The sequence below is a fragment of the Dasypus novemcinctus genome, chromosome 4 (genome assembly GCF_030445035.2).
Source record: "Dasypus novemcinctus isolate mDasNov1 chromosome 4, mDasNov1.1.hap2, whole genome shotgun sequence".
Classification (NCBI taxonomy): domain Eukaryota; kingdom Metazoa; phylum Chordata; class Mammalia; order Cingulata; family Dasypodidae; genus Dasypus; species Dasypus novemcinctus.
This window is the reverse complement of record NC_080676.1, coordinates 18,007,659-18,016,937: the sequence shown is the minus strand read 5'-3', so window position 1 is coordinate 18,016,937 and position 9,279 is coordinate 18,007,659. Positions and strand designations below refer to the sequence as shown.

At 39.0% G+C, this 9,279-nt stretch overlaps 1 non-coding gene across 1 annotated transcript; it reads right to left on the bottom strand.

Moving 5' to 3' along the window:
• Positions 1–1,507: 1,507 nt before the first annotated feature.
• On the bottom strand, positions 1,508–1,614 carry LOC111760822 (U6 spliceosomal RNA). Its single transcript, XR_002794406.1, has one exon. It is a non-coding gene; the product is annotated as a U6 spliceosomal RNA (small nuclear RNA).
• Positions 1,615–9,279: the final 7,665 nt, after the last annotated feature.

Here is a 9,279-nt window from a genome sequence, read left to right as displayed (position 1 = left end):
GATAGTGGTGTATTAAAATCCCCCACTATAATTGTAGATGTATCTATTCTTTCACTTAGTTTTTCCAGCGTTTGCCTGACGTATTTAGAGGCACCCTTGTTAGGGGCATAGATATTTATGATTGTTCGATCTTCTTGACAGATTTTCCCTTTGACTAAAATGTAGTATCCTTCTTTGTCTCTCACAATTGTTTCACATTTAAAGTCTATTTTGTCTGATATTAATATAGCTACTCCTGCCTTTTTTTGGTTATTGTTAGCTTGTATGATTGTTTTCCAGCCTTTCACTTTCAATCTCCATGCGTCTCTGGGTCTAAGATGTGTCTCTTGTAGACAGCATATGGATGGGTCATATTTCCTTATCCAGTGTCCCAGTCTGAATCTTTTGATAGGTGAGTTTAATCCATTGACATTCAGTGTTATTACTATCAAGGAATTATTTGTGTTAGCCATATTTTGATTGGATTTGTGTTTGTCATATTTTGTTTGTATATTTTTTTTTGTCTTTTTTGTTGTTGTTGTTGGTCTTATACTCTCCTCCAACTTTGCCTTTCCTGTTTTTTCCTTTCTTCCTGCAGAACTCCCTTTAGAATTTCTTGAAGGGGAGGTTTCTTGTTGGTATACTCTTTCAGTTTCTGTTTGTCTGCGAATATTTTGAACTCTCCATCATGTTTGAATGCTAGTTTAGCTGGATAGAGTATTCTTGGTTGGAAATTTTTTTCCTTTAGTACCTTGACTATATCATACCACTGTCTTCTTGCCTCCATGGTTTCAGAAGAGAAATCAGCACTTAATCTAATTGAGCTTCCCTTGTATGTGATGGTTTTCTTTTCTCTTGCTGCTTTTAGGATCTTCTCTTTGTCTTGAGCATTGGATAATTTGACAAGTATATGTCTTGGGGTGGGCCTGTTGGGGTTTATGACTTGTGGAGTGCGCTGTGCTTCTTGGATATGTACATCTGTCTCTTTCAGTAGATTTGGGAAGTTTTCAGTCATTATTTCCTGCAACACTCTTTCTGACCCCTTTCCCTTCTCTTCACCTTCTGGAATGCCTATAATACGTATGTTTGAGCGTTTTGCATTGTCATTCAGGTCCCTAAATCCTAATTGGATTTTTTCTATCTTCTTATTGACCCCTTCTACTATCTGTTTGATTTCTGATGTACTGTCTTCCACATCACTAATTCTCTGCTCTGTCTCTTCTAGTCTGCTAATATTTGCTGCAAGTGTATTTTTGATTTCTTGAACTGTGGTGTTCATTCCCATCATATCTGTTATGTTTTTGCGTATGTCTGCAATTTCCCCTCCAAGTGATGTCTTCATGTTGTTAACCTCTTTCATTACTGCATCAAATTTGTCGGTGATAAATGTTCTGAGATCTTTCATTGCTTGTGCCAAGTTTTGCTCCCCTTCGTGATTATTGGTTTGTTGATTGGATTCAGCCATGTTTTCCTGATTATTGGTTTGGTTCGTAGATTTTTGTTGCTTTCTGGTCATCTCTTTATTTTAAAAAATATGGAACGCTTCACGAATTTGCGTGTCATCCTTGCGCAGGGGCCATGCTAATCTTCTCTGTATCGTTCCAATTTTAGTATATGTGCTGCCGAAGCGAGCACCACATTTCTTAATGTGAAAAAAATTCAGTATTTACAACGCACAGAGAGAAGTGTTTTCTTTGTAAAGTCTTATTCTAAACATATGGCTGGACTTTTGTGTTGGTATGAAACAACATAGGGATTAGAGACAGAATGAAGTTACTATTTCTTATTTTTTACTTTAAGAGCTAGATGACAACAAGAAGCCACTTCTTCCTAGTTATTACTAAAAGCTAAGGCAAAGGGATGGGAAAGAGGTAGTGGGTATGAATGGGAAGGTGATAGGTTTTAAAGTAAGGAATTGCCACCAGTCAAGTCCTTGCTGCCTCAATTTAGTAAAGGGATCTCTAAAAAATAAACCAACCATATTCATTTATTGCGGTGGCTTGCTCGGTCGGTAGAGGTGGGGTCTGGCTGCGGACGAGGGGTCGGTCCAGCTCTGGACGAGGGGTCGGTCCCGCTTGGGACGAGGGGTCGGTCCCACCTGGGACGAGGGATCGGTCTCACAAGGGGTTGCGCGGTTCGGCTGACGGGGTCGCCCGGCGAAGCCGGCGACGAAGGGGTCGCCCGGCGAAGCCGGCGACGAAGGGGTCGCCCGGAGAAGCAGGCGACGAACTGGGGACAAGGGAGGCCAGGCCCTTGTCGGGGGCTCTCAGGACTGGAGGGCGCACGGCAGAAGAACTACCGCGGAGACAAGGTAAACACGCAAGTCCACTTTACTGAGGGAGAGGCAACAGTTTTATAGGGGCTGGGGAAGGCTGATTGGTCGAAGCCACGCCCTGTTCTGATTGGTTGCCGGCGAAAGGTCAGTGGGCGGTACTGGACGGGGGAGGGGTGGTGGTTAGGGATTGGCTGTCGCTGTTGCTGGGGGAAGGGGCAGGGTTTAGGGATTGGTGGCTGCTGTTGCTGGGGTGGAGGGCAGACTTGAGTTTCCCGCCCACGCCTGGCTGTTGCTGCTGTCGGGGGAAGGGAAAAGGGCGGGCTGGATTTTTCCGCCCACACCTGGCTGTTGCTGCTGTCGGGGGAGGGGAAAAGGGCGGGCTGGATTTTTCCGCCCACACCTGGCTGTTGCTGCTGTCGGGGGAGGGGAAAAGGGCAGACTGGAATTTTCTGCCCTGCGCCTGCGCAGGGAGAAAGAAGGCATCGTGTGGCGCCATCCGGGAGGAGGGGCGGCCGCGGAAGCATGGCTGCCGAGAAGGGGAGACCCGAGGGCACTCTGCGCCCATGCCGAGCTCCCTTCAGGGGTGGCGGTGAGTCCGACCAGCCACCCTATTATGGGGGCAGCGCTTGGCCTACCGCGGCCGCTCCCCCGCCAGGCCAGCAAACCACGCTTCAGCCCAAGGGGTGACCGCAATTTATTTTATAAATCAAAGATTTTTGGAGAATAGTTTCCTAACCCTTTAATTAGTTAATAACATACTAATCTTTCTTACCTTCATAGGGTTAAATCTGGCAGCAGCAGCAGCAGCAGCTTGCTCTACATTCTGGACAATGTCTGCCACATCAGGGCTCTCCAGCCTGTCAAACAGAGGCTGTCACCTTTTCTAGATTTTTTTTCCCCAAAAATTGATTTTAGAAAGTCCATCGGATCATGAAGGATAACAACTTAAAAATGGTTTCATTTTGTTAACATATTTAGGAGAGAGAGAAGAGATAAAGAAGCTATATAGCATGGAGGTAAGGAATTAGAATTTTTTTAGATGGACTTCATAGGCTCAAGATCTGCTACTAACTACTTTAATAAATGTGTAAGCTTGGATAATTTATTTATTTTCACTAGGCTTCAGTCTCTTCTTCTTTAAAATGGGAATAATAACAATAGTTATCTGAAGGTTGCTTTTTTTCCTTAGACTAAAACCCGGCAGCTAGTAATGATACCCATCAAAAGTGGGTTGTTTTCTCCGGATGTGTCTTCAAAGTCATTTTTTGAGAAATGGGGCTTCAAAGACAGAGAAGGTTTATTTGGTTGTGCAAACAAAGGAGTGCAGTAGACCTCATGTCCTAAAACTCCCTCCCTGATTTGCAGAAATTCTAGTATTTTATAACATCAGGATGCTGATGAGTAATTGTGGAGTTTGCACAGGTTCTTTGGTTAACATTAAGAGAATGAGCCAGGATGGAGGTTGGTACCAACTGGAGCTGAGTTAGAAAGTTACAACCTTTATCAGAGACTGAGGCATCCTGGAAAGGGGTTACGAAAAATAAAAGTCAGCTGAAAGATTTTTCAAATGGATATCAGAGGAAGGTGGAATTGTCACCATTTCAATAGAAATGTTCATATACAAAGGTTAAGTTCCATCTGGAACAATCATTATAATAGCAGGTACAAGTGGCCATTTACAAAGGGTGAAGTCAGTCTAGCCAGTTTCAGTAACTTCAGATAATAACCCTTTTGGATAATTTAAAAAAGCATCTATAATATAATGGACATTATATTTTGGATAATATAAAAAAGCATTTAAAAAAAAGTAATCATAATTATTCATTAGCTCTTAAATTTTGGTTACTGTAATACTCTTTATATAAATAGGAGATTTAGAATTAAGTATGGGACATTTCAGCTTTTCCTTAAAAATGTTTCCTAGTTAATCAGGGATAAAAGACATAATAACTCTGTTGCTGAGTATTTTACATGGATTCAAAACATGTTTATAATTATTCCCCTTAGAATGTGTTTTCCCTTGGAAATTGGAGACTGGCTTTTGTTAAAAGGAAAACATATTCACATTCTCAGGATTTACAACTATGTCAAAAACATTTAAATGTCACAAAAAATTTTATTAAATGTCAAAACTAGAATGTTTATTCGACTTGTTTGATGGAAAGACATTTTTATTTCTCAATAAAATAAACACAAGTTTATTTTTCATCACTTAGGCTAATAGCCAGATTTTGTGCTTTAATTTTGGTGGTTATCTCTGCTTTGGTACTTGGGGAAAATAGGTATTTTCTAAACTATCTGCTGCTACATTCTAAGAAGTGGTCCATGGTTTTCACCTGATTAGCAAAGGGGTCTGTGGAACAAAAAAGGTTAAGAGCCCCTGCCTCAAAGAATATTGCTTAGCAACAATGGTAAAAACAGCATGGTACTGGTATAAAGATATGTTGATCAATGGAATGAAATTGAGAGTTCAGCAATAATTCTTCTTCACATTTATGGTTAAGTGATTTTTGACAAGGATGTCAAGCCCACCCAGCTGGGTTAGTACACAATTAGCTTTCTCATTTTTCTGCTTGTTTGTTCAGTCTGAATTAAAATTTGACTTTGAAAATAATATTTAAATTGTTTTGTTTCCTCTGGGAAAAAAAAAGCAGTCTGCTCAATGGGAAAAAATATTTGGAAACCACATATCCGATAAGGGTTTGTTATAACATGGATTTGTAATATAAAAAGATCATACAACTCAATGATATAAAGACAAGCAACCCAATTTAAAAATGGGCAAAACACAAATGGCCAGAAAGCACATGAAAAAATGTTTAACATCACCAGTTCTTAGGGAAGTGCGGATCGAAACTATGAGATGTCATTTCACATTTTTTGTCATCACCATTATTAAAAACAAAAAAATACCATTTCATATCTTGAGGAATGGCGATTATTTAAAACAAAAAACAATAAAACCCCACAGAAAACTGCAAATGCCTGGAAGGATGTGGAGAAATAGGGATACTCCTTCCCTCTTGATAGGAGTGTAGAATGGTACAACCTGTGAGGAAGACTGGTGTTCCTCAAGAAACTAAATATAGAACTGCTGTATGATCCAGCAATCCCATTCCTAGGAATATATTCAGAAGAACTGAAAGCAATGAACTCACATTTGCACACTGTTGTTCTTAGTGGCATTATTCGCAATTGCTAAAAGTGTCCATTAGCCAATGAATGGATAAACAAAATGTGGTATATACGTACAATAGAATGCTATTTAGCTGTAAGAAGAAATGAAATCAGGATGCATATGACAACATGGATGAACAGTGAGGACATAATGTTGACTGAAATATGCCAGACACAAAGGGACAGATATTATATGGTTTCACTGATATGAACTAAATACGATGAATAAATTCATAGAGGCAAACTCTAGAGTATAGGTTACTAGGAGATAGAATGTGGGTTGAGAATGGGAGCTGATGCTTAATGTATGTAAATTTTTAAAATAAGGCTTATTGTAAAAGTGTGAAAATGAAAAGAGTTGATGGTAACACATTATAGTGAGTATAACTAACATTGCTGGTTTATAAATGTGATTGTGGCTGGAAAGGGATAGTCTAAGGATGTAAATGGAATTTAAAGAGAGCTAGGAGATAATCTAGGGACTGTATAAAATAGTAATTTTGGTGGGGGATGAACATTGTGGTTATATAAATATAAATATAAGAATTTTCTTCTTTTACAAAGTGTTAAAAACATGGTGATACCTGGGAACATTACAACTAATGTAAATTATGGATGATAGTTAACAGTAATATTGTAATATTTATGCAGCAACGGCAAAGAAGATGTATCAATTCTAAGAGTCAGTAATGGATGGGTATATGGAGGTACGGGATTTTTTCTATTGGAGTAATGAAAATGTTCTAGAATTGACTGATGTGATGACAGCACAACTCTGTGATGAAAATGAGAGCCACTGAGTGTGCACATTGAATGGATTTTGCAAGGCATGGGACTGTATAACACAGGGAATCCTGTGGTGGAAGATGGACTGTGGTTAACAGAGTAAATAGGAGACGTTCTCTCATGAACTATAACAAATACATAATACTAATACAGGGTGTTAATAACAGGGTGGGTTGGGGGAAAATACACCAAGTATAAGATATTGACTCTAGTTAATAGTAATTTTTTGAAGATGCTCTTTCATAATTTGCAACACAACAATGCAAGGTGTTGGTGGTGGGGTGATGTATCAGCGCCTTGTGTGATGTTATGCTTGTTTGTTTAGTATGCACACAACTTTTACTACACACTTATTGTTTATGTGTGTTCATGTAGGAATGATATACTTTTTAATGAAAAAAAATGAAATATGCATTCCAGTATTGTCCATATTTTCTGATAACAAGTATCACCCAGAGTCCTTTTTGATAATCCAGATTCCTAGGGCTCATCCCAGGCCAGTCAAGTCAGAATTTCCAAAAGAGGGAATATGTGTTTGTAATAAGACTCTAGGTGATTCTTAGGGTCAGCCAAGTATGTGAAATCCTGACTTACCCAAGTGATTCTCCGAAGTTAAACATACCTTTTGAGATTTTTCATCAGTAAAAGACCACATAGACTTTCTACGAAAGAGGACAGCAATAATAAAAATAATGCAGTAAAGTATTAATAGTAAAGTTTCAATTTTTTATGAACAAAACTAAATTCAATTACCTTAATTTCTTTTACCCATCTCACACCATTTAAATTAGTTATATTTAAATTTGTAATTTCCTTAGGGAGGTTCATAAAGTGTTTTGACTCTCTGAGGGTCAAAAGTAGGATGTGCAGTTAATAGCCTAGGAAATTTTTAGGGATAGATCTATTGTTGCTGGTTTAATCTGTAAAGGGATTTTGAATATTGATTTTTTTTCTTTAACAAACAATTTAAACTATCTGCATGTTGGTGCCTGCCAAGCAATTGTGTGAAATTTTACCAGCTGGGAATTATCCCCTCATTCTCTGGTGTGATTAACACTTCCAGCTGTAGAATAATTAAAATGTCAATCAGTTCTGAAACAGAGCAAAACAGTTTCTCATTTGATCATCAGTTGGAAGGCTAAACGTGGGAGCACATCAGGTGCCTAACTCTTATCACAACCAGGGTTCGCACCCGCCCCTCTATGCTTTTTCTGCCTCCCACCACCCTTTCTCCCTTCACAGACACAAACATACTGAAGGCTGAGTTTGGATTCTGCTCCAATTCGGTTCTTCAGTATGCCACTGGTTTTTAAAAATGCGTTTTGTTGACTACCTTTAAGAAAAATTGGGGGTGCGTGAAATAAAGGCAGACGGCTAGGGGATTATTGAATTTATGTTTTCTGCATGGTACATATTTCTTGGATCACGTTGGTTTAGTTTTGAAGCTTCTTCCTTCCTGATCTCCAGTTCTGACCTGAAATGCCTCATCACCTCCTACGGTGAGGACCTAAAGAGTGACACATCTTCTAGACCTGGGGGAAAAAATGATGGGAAATAATACAGCATGATGTTTGAGATTAATGCTTCTGAATGTTCTAGAGTCTTTAGTCTTGCGCCAACATTGTGGGTGGAAAATGCAGTGTGGAAGCAGAGATTTAAATCCATACATGGGACCGGATGAGACCCAAGCGGTAAAGTGCCCGCCTCCCACACGGGAGGTCCTGGGTTCAGAGCTGATGCCTCATGAAAAAGCAAGCAAAACAACTCAAAGACGCCGATGTGTTTCAGTGGCTGAGTGCTGATTTCCCACATGCGAGGTCCTGGGTTCATTCCCTGGCGCCCCAGCAATGGTACAAAAAAAAAAAAAAAATTCCATATGTCTCAGAATGCTCAAGGCCCACCTCTGTTTCTTAGATTTCATTTTAAAGGTCTCAAAAGCCTGGAGTCAGCGAGGAGCCCTGTGACTTTCATGTGTTACTGTTAGAATTTTTTTTAACCTAATTAAGGCTTCAATGGGAGTTTTATTTCCCTGAGAGGGTTATTATGAAGTTTAAACTGGCCTTAGAAATAAGTACCCAAAATACCTGATTCATCAAACACCTTTTATACTTCCAGTTTTACTCAGAGGAATATGACTAACCAGACGTATGAACGTATTGTTCTTTCTTGCATGGATTTGATACTTACTCTAGGCAACAATCCCTAAGCCTCCTAGAGTGGTTATTTTGTTGATTTCTTTGAAGTCTTTTTAAAAATGATGCTAGCAACATATGAGTAAAAGGGCACCAAACTGGTAGAACCTTTAAAGTTTGGGTTTCTGAGAAAGGTCCTTTCATTTGAAGACATCATGAGCATCTCTTTATCTGGTATCTGCTTTGCTGGCAGGCTGACCCTGAATAACATGGCTACACACCTGTGATTCATGTTTGGGTGTTTTTTGTTTTTTTTTTTTTTTACCACCCAAGAGTGTCTTTATAGACTTAACCCTTTAAATCCCCTTTCTTATCATCTGCCTCCTCAAGTAATTGCACACATAAAAAGTGTTTATTGAGTATGGTAACAGTCAAAAAAACTTTTTTTTTACTTTTTCTTTTCTTTTCGACTTCACCACCTTCTTCTAAAAAGGATTCAAGACAGACCTAATATTGATTTAGTTTTATGACCAACAGAATTATTTTACTTATTCTTACACATTACAGGTAATCTTGTCCCCTGAGAGTTTGCATTTATTGTGGGGCTGAGCTTATATCAGAACGTATAAATTAGCAAACATTGTTTTCATACCATCTTGATATTAGAAGGAGTTAAATCAACTAATCCATTAAGATTCATGCTTTAAGGGGACATTCAAAATCCACGAGGAAGGTGAGACTGTAGTTCAACTAAAATTGCCTGTTAAAAACAACAGTAAAATTCCTTTAAGTACAAGGTGTGTGTTTGAGCTATTAAAAGCTGTAGTTACTGCTGGAATTTTACTCTGGATAGCAGATATTTTAATGTGGATGAATCCCAAATGTGATATCTGGGCTATTTCTGAAGACTATGACACATTAGAAAGCAAT